Source organism: Lutra lutra, chromosome 12, assembly GCF_902655055.1.
Source record: "Lutra lutra chromosome 12, mLutLut1.2, whole genome shotgun sequence".
NCBI classification, from domain to species: domain Eukaryota; kingdom Metazoa; phylum Chordata; class Mammalia; order Carnivora; family Mustelidae; genus Lutra; species Lutra lutra.
The window spans coordinates 92,212,526-92,238,264 of record NC_062289.1 but is presented as its reverse complement, the minus strand read 5'-3'; positions in this window follow the sequence as shown (position 1 = coordinate 92,238,264).

Genomic DNA, 25,739 nt, shown 5'->3' with positions numbered 1-25,739 from the left:
ATGTGATCGATGTGAGCCCACCCCTCTATGGATAGCTGACCGGCTTTGGTTTAATCACATGGCCTCAAAGCAGCCACCCCAAGTCCTAGTCCATGAGGACGAGCTGAACCAAACAGATTCTCTCTCACAAGAACATGAACTAAGAAACAGGAGGAGCCATCTGTTCACAGGAGTGGAAGGTGAAATTTCATAAGGCAGAGTGGGGAGGGAAGCCGCCTTAGAAGTCTTGTACCAGCTGGTATTTTGGTAAGCAGAAACTGAGTTACAGATGAGGCAGGTCTGTGGAAAGGAGAGTAAAAGTCCCAGAGTAAAGATAGAGACCATGAGTTAGCAAAGGAAAAAAGGTCATTAGAGCTTTTTTAGACTCTGGTAACTTTCCATTCTAGTTCCATTCACTTTATGACAAGCCACTTTTATTCCCAGAGTGGGAATGCCGAATCATATGAGAATTCTATTTTTTTTTTTTTTTACTTTTTGAGGAACCTCCATACTGTTTTCCGTGGTAGCTGTACCATTTTACACTCCCATCAACTCACAAGGGTTCCCTTTTCTCCACATTCTCATCAACACCTGGTACCTTTCGTCTTTTTGACAGTAGCCGTCCTGATGGGTGTGAGGCGATATATCATTGTGATTTTGTTTTGCATCTCCCTGGTGATTCGTGATGCTGAGAATCTTTCAATATTCTGGTTGGTCATTTACCTATCTTCCTTGGAGAAATGTCTATTTAAGTCCTTTGCCCATCTTTCAATCAGGGTTTTTGTTTTTGTTTTTTCTTTTTTTGGTATTGTATTTTATTTTTTTGGTTTTTTGGGGGGGTTGCTATGGATAAAGGAAATGTGATATATATATATATATATATATATATATATATATATATATATATACACACTCAACCTTTCAAAAGAAGGAAATCTTGCCATATGCAAGAATGTGGAGAGCCCAAAGGACATTATGCTAAGTGAAATAAGCCAGTCACAGAAGGACAAATATTGCATGATTTCACTTCCATGAAGTATGAAAATAGTCAAACTAATAGAAACAAAGAATTGAACAGAGGTTGCCAGGGCCCGGGGGGAGAAGAAAATGAGGAGTTGCTGTTCAGTGAGGATAAAGTTTCAGTAATGCAAGACGGGAACGAGCTCTAGAAATCCACTATACAGCCCCATGCCTACGGGGAATGATGCTGTAGTATACACATAACACCCTGGGAGAATATCTCTCATGTCAAGAGTTCTTACCACAATTTTGTTAAAGTCTTTATTTATACTGGCCTATGTTCCCTCCTATTCTCCCACTGCCTTATCTCACTAATACATGTAGGAAGTTTTCACCCATTTCAGAGATAAGGAAACTGAGGCTCAGAGAGGTAGCCAACTTACCTGAGGTGACACGACCTCTGAACAGAGGAGCCTGGAGTGACAGCATCTGGGACACCCAAGTCCTTTCCTTCCATATCTTTTAGAAATGTCATCCCTCTGACCTTTCCCTTTTGTTAGCCCTACCCTCTCCAACATTTGTTCCTTGGAGGCTATCATGAAGATATTTCTGCAATAATCCTGCCCTTGAAAGATGACTTTGCCTTGGGATTCCTTCTTCCTGATGGAATTCATTGATTCCACTCCTTGCTCAAGCTGAGTTCATTGCTAAGACTGTGGGGGGAATCTCACCAGCTCCTCAGTTCAGCCAGCAGGACCCCCATCCTTAACAATGCAACTTTCTGACAAAGTATGATAGATGGTCTCAGACAAAACATTCCTAGCAGGGGATTGGAAAGGAAAAATAATTAAAAGCAGAATGGAAGGGGGAGATTTCTTTCCATTGATTTCTTTGTCAATGAGAAGTCTTTAAAAATCACTTTTTTAGCTGTAGCCCATTGATGTGTGAGCTGTTATGCTGAGAGGGAAAGAGGGAAAAAAAAATCAAACTCTGAACCAGATCAAACTGTGATCTTTCATTCTCCTGAACAGGTAGCCATCTTGGTAAAGAGCAAATTAGAAATTCAAACAAAAGAAAGAAGGAATGTCTGGGGCAGGCTTGGCTTTGGGTGAAATTGGGAGTTGGCAAAGTCTGATTACAGAACCATGCAGTGCCCACCTTCTCCCTGTGATCTCCACCTGAGGCAGAATCTATCTTGAGCTAGGTGAGGAGAGGAGGAACTTGGCTTTGCCTCCCTCTCAGCTTCCCCTTCTGCTTCCTGTAGACCTCCTGTCACGTGTCCCATCCACTCCAGGCATGACCTGTCCCTTCAATGTTCTCCAGTGCTGGTTGCAAACCCCAAGGAGGGGCTGGTGGTTAAACCAACTGTTAGTTAGCTCATAATGAAATCTAAATTGTAGATACCCCCTCCCTGTCAATCCAGGGATAGCCAAGATTTGAAAAAGGGATTTCTTCATGACACACTCTATGATAAAGGAATAGTAGGCAATGTGTTGACCGGGGAATGTGGTGAATGCCACGAGGTGCCAAGATCCCCCTTCAGAAATGAAGGATGTAATAGCTCAACTCCTGAAATGCTTTTAGGAGAGCACTGTGCCATCAGCCCCTTTCAGGGATTGCCTCAGCCAGGGAGAGCTACCTCATCTGAGGTCAGGCTCAAGGTTAGGCCGCCTTTCCCAGGCAGCCGGCACCCAATTACTAAAAGCGGGCATGCAGACCCAGCCTTCTCGCTCAGACAACTTCAGAGACAAGTTGGGAAGATCATTTGCTCTCCAGAACTCTCTAAGGTTGACTGAGGTTTCTGTTGAAAGCAAATTGTAGCTCGACTTCCTCCTCTTTTCAATTCTGCTTCCTTCTCTTCCCTCCAAAGGTACTGATTCCAAGAGTTCTCTGGAACAAACCTTCCAGATGCCAGTCCCCACCTCAAAGTCCGCTTGCCCAAGGAACCCGACCAACAACAGCGCAGTAGGAGAAGGGCCTTCCTGGCAGAGCTCACATGTCACATAGCTCTGGGGTACCGCATTTCCAGTCATACAATTTGGAAATGGTATTCCCTAGAGTTCAGCAACCCTAAGGCCCAGCTTCCTGTCAGTGCCTCAAATTATGAAACCCCATCACAAGCATGAATTCAACTGCACCCAGCTGGCCACTCACCCAGCCTCTACGACTGGCTCTTGCAGGTATCTGAGTCTTTCACTGTGGCCTGTGTCTGCCACTCAGAGCTTTGCAATGTCCTTTCTCTGCACCACTCCCCTGACCTGCCCATCCTGACACTTCTCCCTCACCTAGCCTTCCTCAAAATGTGCACGGCCCGTGTTTGCCGCTATGTGGTACGGGCAAAATCTACCCTTCTGAGCCTCAGCTTGCTCACTGTTGATGTGGCACAGACTGCTGACTGGCCCCCAATCAATATCCATCGTTCCCTCCACCCCTTCCCAGAGGATATGGCCACTCACCTAGATGCTTCCCAGCCTGCCTTGCAGCTAATGACATATGACCATATTCTGATCAATGAAATATAAGTAGAGAGACTGCATGGTATGTGGAAGTTCCACATTGCACCCCTAAAAGCAAGCAATTTTCCCTCTAGGTTCCTTTTCTCTTTTCTGCTAAGAAGTTATAAGTGAACAGCTGCATTGAATCCAATAATAGAAGCCAGCTTCAAACCACCAAACTCCACCAGTACATAAGGGAGAGATAAGCTTCCGTCTCGCTTAAGCCACCCCACATGGGGGCCTCTTAGATACAGCATTTTAGCATGTAACATAACCAATACACGTGAAATGAAGGTAACAACCCTTCTCTCACAGGCTTCCGAACATCTAGACACCCTCAATAAGCTTTCCTCATCCTGTTTCTGTTGAATCTCATCTCTAGAATGAGGGCTTTCAAAAGACTGATCTCCAGGCACCTGGATGGCGTAGTTGGTTAAGTATCTGACTTTTGGTTTCAGCTCAGGTCGCAATCTCGGGGTCTTGAGATCGAGCCCTGCGTTGGGCTCCACGCTCGGTGCAGGGTTGCCTTGGGACTCTCTCTTCCTCTCCCTCTGCTGCTCCCCACTGCCTCTCTCTTTCTCAAATAAATAAATAAATTTCTAAAAGACTGATCTTAAGAAACACAGAACAGCACAATCAAAGATCCTGGGGTTCAGGGCCCAGACAAGCCGGAGTTCACCCCACACAAACTAACATAGGACCAAGTCCCTTTATCCTCTCTGTGCTTTGTTTCTTTTACGGGAAAATGAGGATAAGAATCGTAGTTGCCTCGCAGGGTAGTTGTGAAAGTCAAATGAGAAAGCATATGTAACACGCTTACATAAATGTATGCTATACCGTAGATGCAAAAATAGACTTTCAACCAAGGACAGCTATTATTACCCGAGAGGCCACTTTGCCCAAGGAAGATGAGCGTGTGCTCTGCAACCAGGCAGGCTGGATCTGAATCCAAGCTCCCCCACTTGCATTATTTATAAACTTAGGTGGGTTACAAAATCTCTCTGGGTCTTGATTTCCACTTCTATGAACTAGGGATTATAATATTATCTACCTCATAGGCTCATCACAAGGATGAAATAAATCGATAATTTTAAGTCCTAGTAGAGAGGCACCTGGGTGGCTCATTCTGGTAAGCGTCTGCCTTCAGCTCGGGTCATGATTCTGGATCCTGGGATCACATCCCGAATCGGGCTCCCTGCTCGGTGGGGAGTCTGCTTCTCCCTCCCTCAATGCCCCTCCCCGCTGCCCATGCATGCACACGCTCTCCCTCTCTCTCTCTCAAATAAATAAAATATTAAAAAAAAAAAAAAGCCCAAGTAGAATACCTAGCAGGCGGTGAATGTTCAAGAATTCTACCTATTGATTATCATTATCAAAGATTTCTTCCAGGACTAATATATTAGGACACTTCTCAAAAAACTGAAAAGCAACGTAAGTCTTCACAAAGGGATACTGCACACTCCAGTGCTCTATGAAGATGAGATTTGCCCTTGCTGACCTACTGCTAGCTGAAATTCTCATTATTAGAACCACATCTTCAAATTGTGGTGTGTTTTCATAAAATTCCTAGCCCCAAACCAAAATATATTAACAGAAAATGAGACTACTTGGCTTGTTTTATAATTCAGCAAAAATACACTGGTCATTTATCCACTTAAACGTTTTCTAAGAAGCTCTAAGCACAGTTTAAGACTCTTAAGGTATAAAAACATAATAGAAATCAGTTTCCCCAGAAACTGTCTCCGATTATAAATAAAAAAGATAATGGAAGACACCATTCATTGTCTCAGAAATTATTTATTTCTCTCTACCTTGATAAGGAAACCAAATTTCATTTGGAAAAATCAAGTGCCAACTCCAGGCAGTGGGTTGTCATTGGTCTAAGTTGATCATGACAATCTTGTTCCCTCTTCCTACCTCTCTTGCAACTAAGGATGGTAATGCGACCCAGGTACAGGGAACAAAGGGAAGCAAAAGCTACTGAGGGAGAAGTTCTGAGAAGATATCTGCTTTCTCATTTGGAGGAGACAGAAGCAGCTGGTGTGGTGACTCTGCCTTTTCCCCTGCCCACCTTCTTCCTGTCTTGAACATACATGTGGTGTCTGAAACTAAAGCAGCTACCGCATGATCTTAAGATAACTAACATAAAGGAAAGGCTGAAGAAAGACTAGGTACAGTGGTCCTGACATTCCCAAGCCACTCACTGGACCAACACCCGTAACCATTGACTTCCTGACCCCTTGTTGTTAAGCGACCAGGGATGAGTTTCACTTGCTGCTAAATAATTCCTCACTAGACAGGTCCCTCCCCAGAATATGGCGCAGTGGCGGGCAGGTCCAGATAGCAGTTTCCAAGTCATAGAGCTATGTTCTTGTATCCAAGTTGCGGGGATGATACGAAGAATGTGAAGAGGATGCTAAAACGAAACCATTCCTACTTCATTATTTTACCTGTGACAATCATCTAATTCAACCCAGTCTTTAGTGAATTTCCCAAGCACAGATACAAGCAAGTTATTGATAATCCCTAAGGGGGCACAATTCACCTAAGAGCATACAGAATATATGATCCATGCCCTCCAATAACAGCTCTGCTCAATTTGGGCAGTCACCCTCCCCAGCCCACAGCACTTCTCCTTTCCCATCATTTCTCTTCTAGCACACAGCAATTCTGTCCCAAAGGCCTCCGGTGGCTTTTCAACTCTACAATCACCCAGCAGTTGGTAAGACCTATTAATATTTCAGTTCATTTTTCAATCGCAGGGCCATGATACTCATTGAACACAGACCATCTCTTCATCTACCACAAAACACACCCAAGTGTCTCAAAATGCCCTTCTGGTTATAAATGAGATAGTTACAAAATACTCTTCAGGACCTCAGACAACACCCTTCCAGCAACCTTCCAGGTCAACGCAAGGTGAATTTCTCCAGGACCCCCTCCACAATCCAAGGACGACACTGCCTCTTCTTGGCATCATTAACCAGGAAAAACAAACACAAAACAAAACACTGGATAGAGTAAGACAGCCATTTCTTTACCCCAAAATATGACCATCCTCCGGACAATGACCCTTATGATGGTAAGAATAAATGCAGCTAAAATATTTGGAGTAGATACTTTGTTTCAGGTACTGGGGTAAGTGCCTTAGATACACTATTTACTTTTATCATTTCATGGAGATCCATACAGCTAAAGTGACCATATATTCTGGCTTACATGGGACCATCTTGATTCACACTTGGTATTATGGACTCATACCCATTTCACCCACAGAAGAATGCTATTTTACAGTTATAAAATACAGAAGTCATGGGGATGCCATGTACAGCTTGGGGAATACAGTCAATAGTATTGTATTCACTTTGTATCATGACAGACAGTAACTAGACACCACAGTGTTTAGTTAGCAATGTACAGCAAATGTCAAATCACTATGTCGTACATACGAAACTGATAGAACTTGGTATGTCAATTATACCTCAAAAAATGCCCTTTTAGACTGGAAGAGATTATGCTGAGTGAAATAAGTCAAGCAGAGAGAGTCAATTATCATATGGTTTCACTTATTTGTGGAGCATAACAAATAGCATGGAGGACAAGGGGAGATGGAGAGGAGAAGGGAGTTGAGGGAAATTGGAAGGGGAGGTGAACCATGAGAGACTATGGACTCTGAAAAACGATCTGAGAATTTTGAAGGGGTGGGGGGTGGGAGGTTGGGGGCACCAGGTGGTGGGTATTGTAGAGGGCACGGATTGCATGGAGCACTGGGTGTGGTGCAAAAATAATGAATACTGTTATGCTGAAAAAATAAAAAAATTTAAAAAAAAATGCCCTTTTAGATGTCAAATTACACAGTCATCTTAGGTAGGCTCAAACCACCTGGGTTAAATTCCACTACTTCCATTAAGAGCTTTGCACTACTTGGCTTAGTTTCATCACATAAAATGAGACTCATAATAGAAGTATCTCTCACTAGGGGCACCTGGGTGGTTCAGTGGGTTAAAGCCTCTGCCTTCAGCTCAGGTCATGGTCCCAGGGTCCTGGGATCAAGCCCCACATCAGGCTCTCTGCTCAGTAGGGAGCCTACTTCCCTTCCTCTCTCTCTCTTCCTGCCTCTCTGCCTACTTGCGATCTCTGTCAAATAAATAAATAAAATCTTTAAAAAAAGAAGTATCTCTCACTATCTAAAGTATTTTAATCCAAATTCAAAAACATACCACATATAACGTATAGCATAATTAGTTCTCAACATATAGCAAATGTCAAATCACTATGTTGTACATATGAAACTGATAGAACATGGTATGTCAATTATACCTCAAAAAAATATCTTTTTAGATGTCAAATTACACGGTCATCTTAGTAAGGTCAGACCACCTGGGTTAAATTCTAGTACTTCCATTAAGAGCTTTGCAGTATGTGGCTAACATGTAAGCAGGGGAAGGGGCTCAGTTTCATCACATAAAATGAGACTCAGAAGTACCTCTCACTATCTAAAGTATTTTAATCCAAATTCAAAAACATACCACATAGTAAAATATATCAGTAGGAATTCATAGGATTGTGTACGGGGATGGGGAGACATAGATATTTAAGGTCCATATAAGCTTAGTGGACTAACGACCTGAAGCAAGTGTTCTATAATGTGGTAGCTTCTTACCTCTGTTTTTCCATCTGTAAAATGGCAACAACATCCTACGTTTCTGGCACCTATCTGGGGTTCAGTGAATGGTTAGGGCTACTCTCTTAATCTTGGGATACAACTCCTTCTGGGATGGAAGGCATAAAGTGGTCTAGAGATACATAGTATCGTCGAGGGCTCGCTTAACAGGCCTCTTCCATCCTGTCCTCTTCCTTTGGAAGGAAACATCAATTCTGACACATGACATCTGTCCCACGTGAGCAATGCAGAGCCAGAAGAACGTGAGATGACTCAAGGCCCACCTGCCACAGGTTGATGGATGGCAAACCAGTGAACTGCTGAGACTGGCTCATTCACCCATCTGCCGCATGCCGGGAAAGAAACTGGGGTCTCTGGCGCAGCCATTGATGTCTGTCCGGGCATCTGATATCTCAGCTCAATTTAGACTGGCGATCAATAGAGACCTCTCTGAAGGCCTCATTTTCACGGGTTCTTACTTTGCCAGCATGTCACTTTGCAGTGGTGAAACCTACATTCAGGGCTGCTGTCCCTGTTCCTAAGCAATTGTCTGAAGTTCCCCAGTTCTACCTCTATTGCCCCCTCCCCGGTCTTTAATCACCTGTAGCAAGGAAACCATTTTATCGATGGCCACTTTCCTCAAGGTGGGGTTACAGATATCAAATCACACAAAGATGGAAAATCTACATAGAACCAGATCGCTTTAAAAGTCTGATGCAGTGAGTGCCTGGATGGCTCAGTGGGTTAAGCACCTGCCTTCAGCTCAGGTCGTGATCCCAGAGTCCTGGGACTGAGCCCCACGTGGGGCTCCCTGCTCAGTGGGGAGTCTACTTCTCTCTCTCCTTTCACCATTTCCCCCCTAGTGCCCTCTCTTTCTCGTTCTCTTTCAAATAAATAAAATTTTTCAAAAAACTATAAAAGTCTGATGCACTCAATTTACAGATCAAGAAATTGAGATTCAGTAAGAGAAGAGACTTGCCCAATGTAATATGCAAAGAATTTTAGCATTAAAATGGGCTGGGGGCAGGATGCTAGAGTCCGATTACCTGGCTTCAGCTGCTACCTCCACCACATTCAAGCTACTTCAACTCTCTGTACCTCAGTTTTCCGAGCTATAAAATGGGACTGATCACAGTACCTACCTCCTTTACTGGGGTGAGTATTAAATGAGACAGTGCACATAAATCCCTAGCACAGTTTCCTAGGGCTTAGAATTCACATTAGATAAGGTTGCTTTTTATTATTTTTAATATTGATGGAGCTCGTACAGAATTCCACATCTCTTAGTAAAAACCAAAATAACAACAACAAAAAAACCTGAACTTGTTAGAATCTGGGTGCATCCTCATAAAAAAGGACATTTGAAGGTTTTAGATTTTTCAGTGTTTCTCCTTTATAGCATTTAATGTTCTCAAGGTTAATAAACTTGACCGGTATTTCTTTTTTCTAAGATTTATTTATTTCTTTTAGAGACAGTGCATGTAAGCAGGGGAAGGGGCAGATGGAGAGGGAGAAACAGACTCCCCGCTGAGCTGGACTGGAGGCTCCATCCCAGGGCCCCATGATCATGACCTGTGTTGAAACCAAGAATGGGATGCTTAACCAACTGAGCCACCCAGGGGCCTCTTAACCAGTATTTCTTAAACTGTATTCCTTAAAAGAGTAGTTTTCTTCAAAGCTAGGAATTCCTCAAAATTCCTAGTTTGGTGGTCATATAAGTTTAAGAAATAATGGACCTTTGGTTTCCTCCCCCCCTGGAGATTCATAATGCATATGAACATATGAAAGATCTAAGAAGTCCTTCAGGAAAGAAGTTCAAATGATGTTATTTAAACTATCTAAACTAAAATAAAATGATTTAAACTATTTCCCAAATATACTTGATCATAAAATCCTTCTGAATATCCCCACTGACACTAGCTATCTCACAAATTCTTCACGAATTGAGAAATTCTGAATTAGATCAAAGCTTCTTGGGGCTCCTGGGTGGCTCAGGTCATGATCTCAGGGTCCTGGGATCAAGCCCCACATCGGGCTCTCTGCTCAGCGGGGAGCCTCCTTCCCCCTCTCTCTGTCTGTGCCTGCCTTTCTGCCTATTTGTGATCTCTGTCAAATAAATAAATAAGGAAGAAAATAAAAACTTTTAAAAAGTTTCTTAAGATTTTTTTTTAAGATTTTTTTTTTTTAATTTGACAGACAGAGACCCCAAGTAGGCAGAAAGGGAGGCAGAGAGAGAGAGGGAAGCAGGCTCCCCACTGAGCAGAGAGCCGGATTCGGGACTCCATCCTAGGACCCTGAGATCATGACCTGAGTCGAAGGCAGAGGCTTAACCCACTGAGCCACCCAGGTGCCCCCCCCAAAAAAAAGTTTCTTAAAGTCTCCCACTCAAAATCAGAAGCCCAAGCCATAATATTCCATAGCTTCCTAGCTCAAAACAAAAACAAAACCGAAACCAAAACAAAAAAAAAAAAAAGAAGAAGAAGAAGAAGAAAAACCAACTTCCTAGCAAATAACCTATACTAGACAATTTCTCGTAAGCCTAAGACTCCCTCAGGGCACTGAGTCTTGACAATGATGTTTATAGAACCTTGCCAAGCCATCCTTTAGCCACAGCTGATTGGACCGGAGGTGGACACCTGACTGAGGAGGGATCAATCAGATCCTCTCCAGAGAAAGTCTTCTGTCAGGAGGTACACCCAGCCTTAAGTTAAAGACCCCCAACTCCTACTGCTAGAGAACCAGCAGCTATTCTAATAGCTGCTTTCCTCACTCACCCCTTAGAGATGTAGTCATGATGACCAGCATCTCCAGCCTACATTCTACTCCTCACTTCCCACAATTAATTTGAGTCTTGTTGGCCCTGATTGGCCCCACCTACGCCACTACACTTCTGGAGCCAAGAATGACAAAACCCATCTGAATTTCACAGGACCTAGAATAAAGAAGGAATAGTTTCCCACAAGTTCTGCAACCAGAAGACAAGGGAATAAGTGATGAGCAGACAAAAAAAAAAAAAAAAAAAAAAGAGGTCCCCCATACACAGGGTTACATTATGACTTTTATAGGTTTTAGGCACTTTTGTGTTCATGAATTCCTTCCTCCAAAAAAATATATAGATTTGATCGGAGTCAAGATGGCGGAGAAGTAGCAGGCTGAGACTACTTCGGGTAGCGGGAGATCAGCTAAATAGCTTATCTAAAGATTGCAAACACCTACAAATCCAACAGGAGATTGAAGAGAAGAAGAACAGCAATTCCAGAAACAGAAAATCAACCACTTTCTGCAAGGTAGGACTGGCGGAGAAGTGAATCCAAAGCGACGGGAAGATAGACCGCGGGGGGAGGGGCCGGCTCCCGGCGAGCGGCGGAGCAACGGAGCAAAATCAGGACTTTTAAAAGTCTGTTCCGCTGAGGGACATCGCTCCAGAGGCTCAACTGGGGTGAAGCCCAGGCGGGGTAAGCGCGGCCTCAGGTCCCGCAGGGTCGCAGAAGGATCGGGGGTGTCTGAGTGTCGCAGAGCTTACCGGTATTAGAACGGGGAAGCCGGCTGCAGAGACAGAGCCGAGGAGTGACTCTCAGCTCAGGGTTGCCTTGAACCGGTCGCAGGCTCGGTCAGCTCGGAGCGCGGCCAGAGGCCAGGGTGACGGGAGTCATTTGGCGCTGTTCTCTGAGGGCGCACTGAGGAGTGGGGCCCCGGGCTCTCGGCTCCTCCGGGCCATCTTTATTCCCGTCCTCCGGACTCTACGGAAAGCGCTCAGGGAACAAAAGCTCCCGAAAGCGAACCCGAGCGGATGACTCAGCGCAGCCCCGGGTAAGGGCGGTGCAACTCCGCCTGGGGGAAAGACGCTTGAGAATCACTACAACGGGCCCCTCCCCCAGAAGATCTACGGGAAACCCAGCCAGGACCAAGTTCACCTACCAAGGAGAACGGCGGAATTCCAGAGGAGAAGAAAGAAAAGCACGGAACTCATGGCTTTCTCCCCATGATTTTTTAGCCTTGCAGTTAATTTAATTTTTTTTTCTTTTTCAATTTTTTTTTCTTTTTCTCTTCTTCTGCTAAATTTTTTTTAACTTTTACCGTTTTCTTTTTTTAACGTTTTTTAAATAGTTTAGTTAATATATATATATTTTTTCCTCTTTTTATATTTTTTCTTTATTGGCTTTCTTTTTTTTAATAGTTTTTTTTTTTTCTTTCTTTCTGAACCCCTTTTTATCCCCTTTCTCCCCCCTCACAATTCGGGATCTCTTCTGATTTGGCTAAAGCATATTTTCCTGGGGTTGTTGCCACCCTTTTAGTATTTTACTTGCTCCTTCATAAACTCTTATCTGGACAAAATGACAAGGCGGAAAAATTCACAACAAAAAAAAGAACAAGAGGCAGTACCAAAGGCTAGGGACCTAATCAATACAGACATTGGTAATATGTCAGATATAGAGTTCAGAATGATGATTCTCAAGGTTCTAGCCGGGCTTGAAAAAGGCATGGAAGATATTAAAGCAACCCTCTCGGGAGATATAAAAGCCCTTTCTGGAGAAATAAAAGAACTAAAATCGAACCAAGTTGAAATCAAAAAAGCTATTAATGAGGTGCAATCAAAAATGGAGGCTCTCACTGCGAGGATAAATGAGGCAGAAGAAAGAATTAGCGATATAGAAGACCAAATGACAGAGAATAAAGAAGCTGAGCAAAAGAGGGACAAACAGCTACTGGACCACGAGGGGAGAATTCGAGAGATAAGTGACACCATAAGACGAAACAACATTAGAATAATTGGGATTCCAGAAGAAGAGGAAACAGAGAGGGGAGCAGAAGGGATATTGGAGAGAATTATTGGAGAGAATTTCCCCAATATGGCAAAGGGAACAAGCATCAAAATCCAGGAGGTTCAGAGAACCCCCCTCAAAATCAATAAGAATAGGTCTACACCCCGTCACCTAATAGTAAAATTGACAAGTCTTAGTGACAAAGAAAAGATCCTGAAAGCAGCCCGGGAAAAGAAGTCTGTAACGTACAATGGTAAAAATATTAGATTGGCAGCAGACTTATCCACAGAGACCTGGCAGGCCAGAAAGAGCTGGCATGATATATTCAGAGTACTAAATGAGAAAAACATGCAGCCAAGAATACTATATCCAGCTAGGCTATCATTGAAAATAGAAGGAGAGATTAAAAGCTTCCAGGACAAACAAAAACTGAAAGAATTTGCAAATACCAAACCAGCTCTACAGGAAATATTGAAAGGGGTCCTCTAAGCAAAGAGAGACCCTCAAAGTAGTAGATCAGAAAGAAACAGAGACAATATACAATAACAGTCACCTTACAGGCAATACAATGGCACTAAATTCATATCTCTCAATACTTACCCTGAATGTGAATGGGCTAAATGCCCCAATCAAAAGACACAGGGTATCAGAATGGATAAAAAAACAAAAACCATCTATATGTTGCCTACAAGAGACTCATCTTACACCCGAAGACACCTCCAGGTTTAAAGTGAGGGGGTGGAAAAGAATTGACCATGCTAATGGACATCAGAAGAAAGCAGGAGTGGCAATCCTTATATCAGATCAATTAGATTTTAAGCCAAAGATTATAATAAGAGATGAGGAAGGACACTATATCATACTCAAAGGAACTGTCCAACAAGAAGATCTAACAATTTTAAATATCTATGCCCCTAACGTGGGAGCAGCCAACTATATAAACCAATTAATAACAAAATCAAAGAAACACATCGACAAGAATACAATAATAGTAGGGGATTTTAACACTCCCCTCACTGAAATGGACAGATCATCCAAGCAAAAGATCAACAAGGAAATCAAGGCCTTAAATGACACACTGGACCAGATGGACATCACAGATATATTCAGAACATTTCATCCCAAAGCAACAGAATACACATTCTTCTCTAGTGCACATGGAACATTCTCCAGAATAGATCACATTCTTGGTCCTAAATCAAGTCTCAACCGGTATCAAAAGATTGGGATCATTCCCTGCATATTTTCAGACCACAATGCTCTAAAGCTAGAACTCAATCACAAGAGGAAATTTGGAAAGAACCCAAATACATGGAGACTAAACAGCATCCTTCTAAAGAATGAATGGGTCAACCAGGAAATCAAAGAAGAATTGAAAAAATTTATGGAAACCAATGATAATGAAAACACAACAGTTCAGAATCTGTGGGACACAACAAAGGCAGTCCTGAGAGGAAAATATATAGCGGTACAAGCCTTTCTCAAGAAACAAGAAAGGTCTCAGGTACACAACCTAACCCTACACCTAAAGGAGCTGGAGAAAGAACAAGAAAGAAACCCTAAACCCAGCAGGAGAAGAGAAATCATAAAGATCAGAGCAGAAATCAATGAAATAGAAACCAAAAAAACAATAGAACAAATCAACGAAACTAGGAGCTGGTTCTTTGAAAGAATTAATAAGATTGATAAACCCCTGGCCAGACTTATCAAAAAGAAAAGAGAGAGGACCCAAATAAATAAAATCATGAATGAAAGAGGAGAGATCACAACGAACACCAAAGAAATACAGACAATTATAAGAACATACTATGAGCAACTCTACGCCAACAAATTTGACAATCTGGAAGAAATGGATGCATTCCTAGAGACATATAAACTACCACAACTGAACCATGAAGAAATAGAAAGCCTGAACAGACCCATAACCAGTAAGGAGATTGAAACAGTCATCAAAAATCTCCAAACAAACAAAAGCCCAGGGCCATACGGCTTCCCGGGGGAATTCTACCAAACATTTAAAGAAGAACTAATTCCTATTCTCCTGAAACTGTTCCAAAAAATAGCAATAGAAGGAAAACTTCCAAACTCATTTTATGAGGCCAGCATCACCTTGATCCCAAAACCAGACAAGGATCCCAACAAAAAAGAGAACTACAGACCAATATCCTTGATGAACACAGATGCAAAAATTCTCACCAAAATACTAGCCAATAGGATTCAACAGTACGTTAAAAGGATTATTCACCACGACCAAGTGGGATTTATTCCAGGGCTGCAAGGCTGGTTCAACATCCGCAAATCAATCAATGTGATACAACACATTAATAAAAGAAAGAACAAGAACCATATGATACTCTCCATAGATGCTGAAAAAGCATTTGACAAAGTACAGCATCCCTTCCTGATCAAAACTCTTCAAAGTGTAGGGATAGACGGCACATACCTCAATATTATCAAAGCCATCTATGAAAAACCCACCGCAAATATCATTCTCAATGGAGGAAAACTGAAAGCTTTTCCGCTAAGGTCAGGAACACGGCAGGGATGTCCGTTATCACCACTGCTATTCAACATAGTACTAGAAGTCCTAGCCTCAGCAATCAGACAACAAAAGGAAATTAAAGGCATCCAAATCGGCAAAGAAGAAGTCAAACTATCACTCTTCGCAGATGATATGATACTCTATGTGGAAAACCCAAAAGACTCCACTCCAAAACTGCTAGAACTTGTCCAGGAATTCAGTAAAGTGTCAGGATATAAAATCAATGCACAGAAATCAGTTGCATTTCTCTACACCAACAACAAGACAGAAGAAACAGAAGTTAAGGAGTCCATCCCATTTACAATTGCACCCAAAACTATAAGATATCTAGGAATAAACCTAACCAAAGAGACTAAGAATCTATACTCAGAAAACTATAAAGTACTCATGAAAGAAATTGAGGAAGACACAAAGAAATGGAAAAATGTCCCATGCTCCTGGATTGGAAGAATAAATATTGTGAAAATGTCTATGCTACCTAAAGCAATCTACACATTTAATGCAATTCCTATCAAAGTACCATCCATTTTTTTCAAAGAAATGGAACAAATAATCCTAAAATTTATATGGAACCAGAAAAGACCTCGAATAGCCAAAGGAATATTGAAAAAGAAAGCCAAAGTTGGTGGCATCACAATTCCGGACTTCAAGCTCTATTACAAAGCTGTCATCATCAAGACAGCATGGTACTGGCACAAAAACAGACACATAGATCAATGGAACAGAATAGAGAGCCCAGAAATGGACCCTCAACTTTATGGTCAACTCATCTTCGACAAAGCAGGAAAGAATGTCCAATGGAACAAAGACAGCCTCTTCAATAAATGGTGTTGGGAAAATTGGACAGCCACATGCAGAAAAATGAAATTGGATCATTTCCTTACACCACACACGAAAATAGACTCAAAATGGATGAAGGATCTCAATGTGAGAAAGGAATCCATCAAAATCCTCGAGGAGAACACAGGCAGCAACCTCTTCGACCTCAGCCGCAGCAACATCTTCCTAGGAACTTCACCAAAGGCAAGGGAAGCAAGGGCAAAAATGAACTTTTGGGATTTTATCAAGATCAAAAGCTTCTGCACAGCAAAGGAAACAGTGAACAAAACCAAAAGACAACTGACAGAATGGGAGAAGATATTTGCAAATGACATATCAGATAAAGGGCTAGTGTCCAAAATCTATAAAGAACTTAGCAAACTCAACACCCAAAGAACAAATAATCCAATCAAGAAATGGGCAGAGGACATGAACAGACATTTCTGCAAAGAAGACATCCAGATGGCCAACAGACACATGAAAAAGTGCTCCATATCACTCGGCATCAGGGAAATACAAATCAAAACCACCATGAGATATCACCTCACACCAGTCAGAATGGCTAAAATTAACAAGTCAGGAAATGACAGATGCTGGCGAGGATGCGCAGAAAGGGGAACCCTCCTACACTGTTGGTGGGAATGCAAGCTGGTGCAACCACTCTGGAAAACAGCATGGAGGTTCCTCAAAATGTTGAAAATAGAACTACCCTATGACCCTGCAATTGCACTGCTGGGTATTTACCCTAAAGATACAAACATAGTGATCCGAAGGGGCACGTGCACCCGAATGTTTATAGCAGCAATGTCTACAATAGCCAAACTATGGAAAGAACCTAGATGTCCATCTACAGACGAATGGATAAAGAAGATGTGGTATATATACACAATGGAATACTATGCAGCCATCAAAAGAAATGAAATCTTGCCATTTGCGACGACGTGGATGGAACTAGAGGGTATCATGCTTAGCGAAATAAGTCAATCAGAGAAAGACAACTATCATATGATCTCCCTGATATGAGGGAGAGGAGATGCAACATGGGGGGTCGAGGGGGTAGGAGAAGAGTAAATGAAACAAGATGGGATTGGGAGGGAGACAAACCATAAGTGACTCTTAATCTCACAAAACAAACTGAGGGTTGATAGGGGGAGGGGGTTGGGAGAGGGGGTGGGGTTATGGATATCGGGGAGGGTATGTGCTATGGTGAGTGTTGTGAAGTGTGTAAACCTGGCGATTCGCAGACCTGTACCCCTGGGGATAAAAATATATGTTTATAAAGCTGTAAAAAAAAAGAAAGAAAGAAAGAAAAAAGGATGAATACCCAAGTTTTTTAGCAACATGGACGGGACTGGAAGAGATTATGCTGAGTGAAATAAGTCAAGCAGAGAGAGTCAATTATCATATGGTTTCACTTATTTGTGGAGCATAACAAATAGCATGGAGGACAAGGGGAGATGGAGAGGAGAAGGGAGTTGAGGGAAATTGGAAGGGGAGGTGAACCATGAGAGACTATGGACTCTGAAAAACGATCTGAGAATTTTGAAGGGGTGGGGGGTGGGAGGTTGGGGGCACCAGGTGGTGGGTATTGTAGAGGGCACAGATTGCATGGAGCACTGGGTGTGGTGCAAAAATAATGAATACTGTTATGCTGAAAAAAATTAAAAAATTAAAAAAATAATATATAGATTTGAAACCGTATTTTATGACTGTGTTGGCATAAAGACAGATATAATCCTGGCTGGATGATACTCATGTTTTTCATCTGACTTTAAAATAAATTAAAACATTTTTGTGGGCGCTCGGCACTGCACCTACTGTGTCAATGGACGAATCAGCCCTGACCACACCTGCTCTCAGAAGAAACCCGTTTCAGCAGAAACTTGTACCCATGGATGAGCAAGCATTCATCCTGTGTCTGCCTTTCACACCATCCTCCAAGCTCAACCTGAACTCATGAGGAGAGGCAGCCAATTTTACTGAAAAACCAACCTGGAGAAAAGCCAAGGAAATGATGGGCTTCCTCATCAGAATAATCTTCCTGCTAAAAGGTTTATCTGCCACAGTGCCTTAATCTGCTTCCAAAGTTCATGTTCATTAACTGCCTGGTCTCAGAAAGGGGCGGACAGCCCCCTTCACAAATCTCTCACTTGCCATAACTGACATTATTATATTCATGGCTATTACTTTTAGGATTACATGAAGTCAGTGACCTTTTACTTTCTTCCCCCAAAGTTTGAAGAGAGATGAACCAAGAGGATATTTTCATGGAAAGGAAACCAAAGAATGGAACAAGGTGGAGAAACCCTAAGTGATCTGGAATCAGAAGTCCTGAAAGGGATTTTCTGAGGTTGCTGGAATATCTCTGTCCCTAATTAATTTACCCTAAAGTATTCTGAGCAGCATGATGTGGTGCATGCATTCCCCTCTTGCTTAATGCTCGTGGGTTTTGCCATATTTGTGTATCAACTGTAATATGGTTAAGCTTTTCTTTAAACCGACTCAGTTTTCCCCACATAACTTCACTGTGAACAACACCATCTAAGAGACCAAAAGTTTGATGAACCAGTTATACTGTTCCTGATATATTTCATTAAATATTGAATATTCAAATAAAAAATACTTGTAGATGTACCTCCTAAGACCTTCATGAGTACCCCCAATGACATGTATACTCCTGGTAGGATACCTGTCCCTAATTAGCTGTGTGCCTTGAACGAGTCACTTACCAGGGCACCTGGTGCTTCAGTCAGTTAAATGTCTGCCCTCCGCCTGGGTTGTGATTTTGGAGTTCCAGGATTGAGCCCCATGTTGGGCTCCCTGCTCAGCGGGGAGCCTGATTCTCCTTCTCCTGTGGCTTGTGCTCTTGCTTGCTCACTCTCTCGAATAAATAAATAAAATCTTTAAAAAAAAAGAAGAAGAAGAAAGAAAGAAAAAACCCACAAATCACTTACCCACTCTGATCTTCAGTTTCCGGGCCCAGCTGACCTCTAGAGGTCTATGATTCTGCAGTTCCAGAGAGGGGTTTAGGAAGTTGAATTTTGTGTGATTGTGTTCCATTCCCCCCACACACACACCTTTACTAGCTTTTAATTTTTTTGACTATTACTCTTTAAATGAGGAAAAACCTATATAATCTTAGAAAATAAAACATATCTCACTTAGGAGAGTGGAGAAGATGGTGGAGGAGTAGGAGACCTAAATACCACTGGGTCCCAGGAGTTCAGCTACAGAGTCATCAAAGCATTCTGAACACCTACAAACTGAACGGGAGATCAAAGAGAAGAAAAGCAGCAATTCTAGGAGCAGAAAAGTCTGCTTCTAGACCCACAGAACATTTGGAGAAATGAATCCGAGTTGACGGGAAGAGAGACCCCAGGGGGAGGGGCCAGCTCCTAGAAAGCGATAGAGCAGCAGAGAACAAAATCAGAACTTTTAGAGGTCTCCTCCACTGAGGGACGTCACTCCAGAGGCTAAGTTGGGGGGGTGGGGTGGAGACCTCGCAGGGACAGTGTGGTCTCAGGACCTACGGGGTCTCAGAAAGACCGGGGGTGCCTGAGTGTGCCAGAGGCCCCAGGTATTGGAGCAGGGAAGCCAGCTACAGAGATGGAGCTGAGGACAGGGCTCTCAGTTCGGGGTTACCTTAAACCGTGATCTAAGTCACAGCTGGGCCACTGCTCTTTGAGCAGGGACCCCATAAGTGGCAGATCTGGGGAAGCCCCCTCCTTCCTCCTCCAGGAGGAGCAGCACAGGAGCATGCTGCAGGAGTCTTCTGGGTTTGGAGAATCCAAACAGGATCGTGTGCCAGAGATAGAAATGCTCAGTCACAGGCCGGGTGAGCTGGAGTGCAGTTGGAGACCAGGGAGATCGGAGGGACTGACTGCTTTCCTCTGAGGGTGCACTGAGGAGTGGGCCCCAATCTCTCAGCTCCTATGGGGCCTGAAAGGTCACCATTTTCATTCTCCTCCAAAGCTCTACAGAAAGCTTTCAGGGAACGAAAGTTCCTGAGAACCTGAGTAGATTACTTAGCCTGGCCCCTGACAAGGATAGTGTAATTCCACCTCCAGCAAAGACAATTGAGAATCACTGCTCCTCCCGCAGATCAGCAAGAACACCCAGCCAAGACCAAGTTCACTGATCAATGAGAACTGCAAAACTACAGAGTTACAGGAATACAGCACATAGAATTCATGGTTCTTCACCCATGATTCTTCAATCTTTCAAAGTTAAATTTTTTAATTTTATTTTTTTCTTGCTCTATTTAAAATTTTCCTCTTTCTGGGGCGCTTGGGTGGCTCAGTGTGTTAAAGCCTCTGCCTTCAGCTCGGGTTATGATCCCAGGGTCTTGGGATCGAGCCCCACATCAGGCTCTCTGCTCAGCAGGGAGCTTTCTTCCCTTCCTCTCTTTCTGCCTGCCTCTCTGCCTACTTGTGACCTCTGTCTGTCAAATAAATAAATAAAATCTTTAAAAAAGAGTTTTTCTCTTTCCTATTTTAAAGTTTATTACCTATTTTATCTTATCAATAACTTTTTAAAAAAATCATTTTAAATTTTCATTGTTATAGTCATATTCTATCCCTTCCATTTAACCTTATTTTTTGTATACATATAGGTTTTTCTTTCTTTAAAATTTTGGGATACAGTTTCCTCTAATAGACCAGAATATACCTTAAATCTAGCACACGGCTTTGTTCTAGTCTCCAGCCTGATCACATTCTTTCCTCCTTTTTATTTCTTTTTTCAACCAACTTCTTATCAATTCCTTTTTTAATTTTCATATTTACAGTCATAGTCCATCCTTTCATTGTGTTTATCCTTATTTTTGTATATATATATATATATATATATATAAGTTTTTCTTTCTTTAAAATTTTGGGAAGCAGTTTCTTCTAACAGACCAAAATACACCCAAAATCAAGTGTGTGGTTCTCTTCTATTCACCAGGCTAATATATATAATATATATATATATATAAAATATATAATACATAACCATATAATCATATAATTAATTATATACCATAATATAATAATCATATAATTATATAATTATATGATATATATACATAAATAACATAATATATAATATAATTATAATAATTATAATTATATATAGATATATATATCTAGGTATATATCTTGTTTCTATATACAGAAACAAGAAAGGTCTCAAGTGCACAACCTAACCCTACACCTAAAGGAGCCAGAGAAAGAATAGCAAAGAAAGCCTAAACCCAGTAGGAAAAGAGAAATAATAAAGATCAGAGCAGAAATCAATGAAATAGAAACCAAAAGAACAGTAGAACAGATCAACAAAACTAGGGGCTAATTCTTTGAGAGATTTAATAAGATTGATAAACCCCTGGCCAGACTCATCACAAAGAAAAGAGAAAGGACCCAAATTAATAAAATCATGAATGAAAGAAATCAGATCACAACCAACATCAAAGAAATATAAACAATTACAAGAACATATTGTTCTTGTAACATATGAGCAACTGTACACCAACAAATGAGACAATCTGGAAGAAATGGATACATTCCTAGAGACATATAAATGATCAAGACTGAACCAGGAAGAAATAGAAAACCTGAACAGACCCATAACCAGTAAGAAGATTGAAGCAGTCATCAAAAATTCCTAACAAACAAGAGCCCAGGGCCAGACAGCTGCCCAGGGGAATTCTACCAAACATTTAAAGAAGAATTAATACCTATTCTCTTGAAGCAGTTCCAAAAAATAGAAATTGAAGGAAAACTTCCAAACTCATTTTATGAGGCCAGCATTACCTTGATCCCAAAACCAGACAAAGACCCAATCAAAAAGGAGAATTACAGACAAATATCCCTGATGAACATGGATGCAAAAATTCTCACCAAAATATTAGCCAATAGGATCCAACAGTACATTAGAAAGATTATTCACCACAACCAAGTGGGATTTATTCCTGGGCAACAAGAATGGTTCAACATCCACAAATCAATCAATGTGTTACATTAGTAAAAGAAAGAACAAGAACTATATAATCCTCTCAGTAGACTAAGAAAAAGCATTTAACAAAGTACAGCATCCTTTCTTGATCAAAACTCTTCACAGGGTAGGGATAGAGGGTACATACCTCAAAATCATCAAAATCATCTATGAAAAACTCACAGTGAATATCATTCTCAAAGGGGAAAAACTGAAAGTTTGTCCCCTAAGTTCAGGAACACAGCAGGGCTGTCCAATATCTCCACTGCTATTCAACATAGTGCTAGAAGTCCTAGCCTCAGCAATCAGGCAACAAAAAGAAATAAAAGGCATCTGAATCGGCAAAGAAGAAGTCAAACTCTCACACTCTGCAGATGATAGGATACTTTATGTGGAAAACCCAAAAGACTCCACTCCAAAACTGCTGCAGCTCCTACAGGAATTCAGTAAAGTGTCAGGATATAAAATCAATGCACAGAAATCAGTTGCATTTCTATACACCAACAGCAAGATAGAAGGAAGAGAAATTAAGGAGTCAATCCCATTTATGATTGCACCCAAAGCCATAAGATACCTAGGAATAAACCTAATCAAAGACACAAAGAATCTGTACTCAGAAAACTATAAAGTCCTCATGAAAGAAATTGAGGAAGACACAAAGAAATGGAAAAACTTTCCATGCTCATGGATTGGCAGAACAAATATTGTAAAAATGTCTATGCTACCTAAAGCAATCTGTACATTTAAAGCAATCGCTATGAAAATACCATCAACTTTTTTCAAAGAAATGGAACAAATAATCCTAAAATTTATATAGAACCAGAAAAGACCCCAAATAGCCAGAGGAATGTTGAAAAAAAAAAAAAACCCAAAGTTGGAAGCATCACAATTCCAGAATTCAAGCTCCATTACAAAGCTGAAATCATCAAGACAATATGGTACTGGCACAAAAACAGACACATAGATCAATGGAACAGAACAGGGAGCCCAGAAATGGACCCTCAACTCTATGGTCAACTAATTTTTGACAAAGCAGGAAAGAATGTCCAATGGAAAAAAAGACAGTCTCTTCAACAAACGGTGTTGCAAAAATTGGACAGCCACACGCAGAAGAATGAAACTGGACCATTTCCTTACACCACACACAAAAATAGACTCAACATTGTTGAAAGATCTCAATGTGAGACAGGAATCCATCAAAATCCTTGAGGAAAACACAGGCAGCAATCTCTTCGACCTCAGCCACAGCAACTTCTTCCTAGAAACATCACCAAAGGCAAGGGAAGCAAGGGCAAAAATGAACTATTAGGACTTCATCAAAATCAAAAGCTTTTGCACAGCAAAGGAAACAGTCAACAAAACCAAGACAACCGACAGAATGGGAGAAGATATTTGCAAACGACCTATCAGATAAAGGGTTAGTATCCCAAATCTATAAAGAACTTATCAAACTCAACACCCAAAGAACAAAGAATCCAATCAAGAAATGGGCAGAAGACATGAACAGACATTTCTGCAAAGAAGACATCCAGATGGCCAACAGACACATGAAAAAGTCCTCAACATCACTTGGCACCCAGGAAATACAAATCAAAACCACAGTGAGATACCACTTCACACCAGTCAGAATGGCTAAAATTAACCAGTCAGGAAAAAACAGATGTTGGCAAGGATGCAGAGAAAGGGGAACCCTCCTACACTTTTGGTGGGAATGCAAGCTGGTGCAGCCACTCTGGAAAACAGCAAGCAGGTTCCTCAAAAAGTTGAAAATAGAGCTACCCTGTGACCCAGCAATGGCACTACTGGGTATTTACCCTAAAGATACAAATGTAGTGATCCAAAGGGGCACGTGCACCCGAATGTTTATAGCAGCAATGTCCACAATAGCCAAACTATGGAAAGAGCCTAGATGTCCAACAACAAATGAATGGATAAAGAAAACGTGAGATATATATATATATACCTACGCACAATGGAATACTATGCAGCCATTAAAAAGTGAATCCCGCCATTTGCAATGACATGGACAGAACTAGAGGGTGTTATGCTAAGTGAAATAAGCCAACCAAAGAAAGACAATTATCATATGATCTCTCTGATATGAGGCATTTGAGAGGCAGGGCAGGGAGTTGTGGGGGGTAGGGAGGGAAAAAATGAAACAAGATGGGACCAAGGAGGGAGACAAACCATAAGAGCCTCTTAATCTCAGGAAACAAATTAGGGTTGCTGGGGGATGGAGGGCAAGGGAGGGATAGGGTGGCTGTGCTATGGACACTGGGTGGGGTATGTGGTATGGTGTGGTGAGTGCTGGGAATTGTGTAAGACTGATGATTCACAGACCTGTACCCCTGAAGCAAATAATACTTTATATGTTAATGAAAACATATATCTATTACTTATAAAAATAAAATATATTCCCAATCCATCTGATATTTGTTTCTTCAAATTTCTGTCCATCAAGTGCTTTCAGAATTTCAGAGGTTTTGTACATGCTGTTCTCTCTGGAAACAATGCTCTTCCTGCAAGACTTTATATCTACTCATGGTTCATATCTCAGCTCAAATGCACCTTGCTCAGGGAAGCCTTTCCAACCTATTACACCATTCCCACTGTAAATTACACCCTCCAATTAAATGCTTTCATATTATTCTTTTTCTCCAGATGTAATCTTATTTAAATTTGGGGGATCATTTCATTAACATCTGACCTCTTCCCTAGACTATACATTTCATAAAACAGGATTTGATTTCCTTGCCACTGTTCCCAGAAATTTCTGTAGTGCCTGGCACAAGGTAGGCACCTGGTTTATTGAATGAACAACACTTCCGGGAGGGGGTGGATTTTGAAATTTCATAGAAACTAACATCTCTTTTGGTAACTTGTTCTAGGGTGTCTCAACCTTTTCAGTCCCCAAATCATCCCTAATGTCTAACCTTAAATTCCTCCACCCTTGGCAGAGAAAACATTTTACAAAAAGAGTTATACCTGAAAGCTGTAGTCTTTGGGGAGCCAAGGAGAAATTACAAGCTTCCTCTCTGATGGACCCTGGGAATTTCCTCCCACTCCCCACCAAGGCGAAATCCAAACATTCTTGATGCATGTTAATTGCGAATGAAGCCTACCGTTACCTGGTTCAACGCAATTATCTACAAAGCTGGTCAAAAAGGCTCAGACGGAGGTGGTTTAAGCACAAAAAGGAAGGGAGAACATTATTTGAGTAGCAAGTAGGCAAGCAAAATCCATCATGGTTAATTATTTGCTCTTAATTGTCAGGAAATGAAGGATGGATGGAAGAGGGTTTAAATGGAATAATACTAAAAGTGTTCTTCTACCCAAATGCTGTAGCCAAATTTGCAAGTGAGACTTTTCATAATCCACGGGTTGTTAATTATCTAAACACGGGTCCCTTGGAGCTGCCTGAGTGAAGATTAATTAGTTTTTGAAATAATAGCTAAATTGATGCGGGGAAGGAGTTCAGACTCCAAAATAATGGCTGAAAATTAGCCATCCTATTTCTTCATTTCTCTTTGCCGGGTTCCTAGAGGACA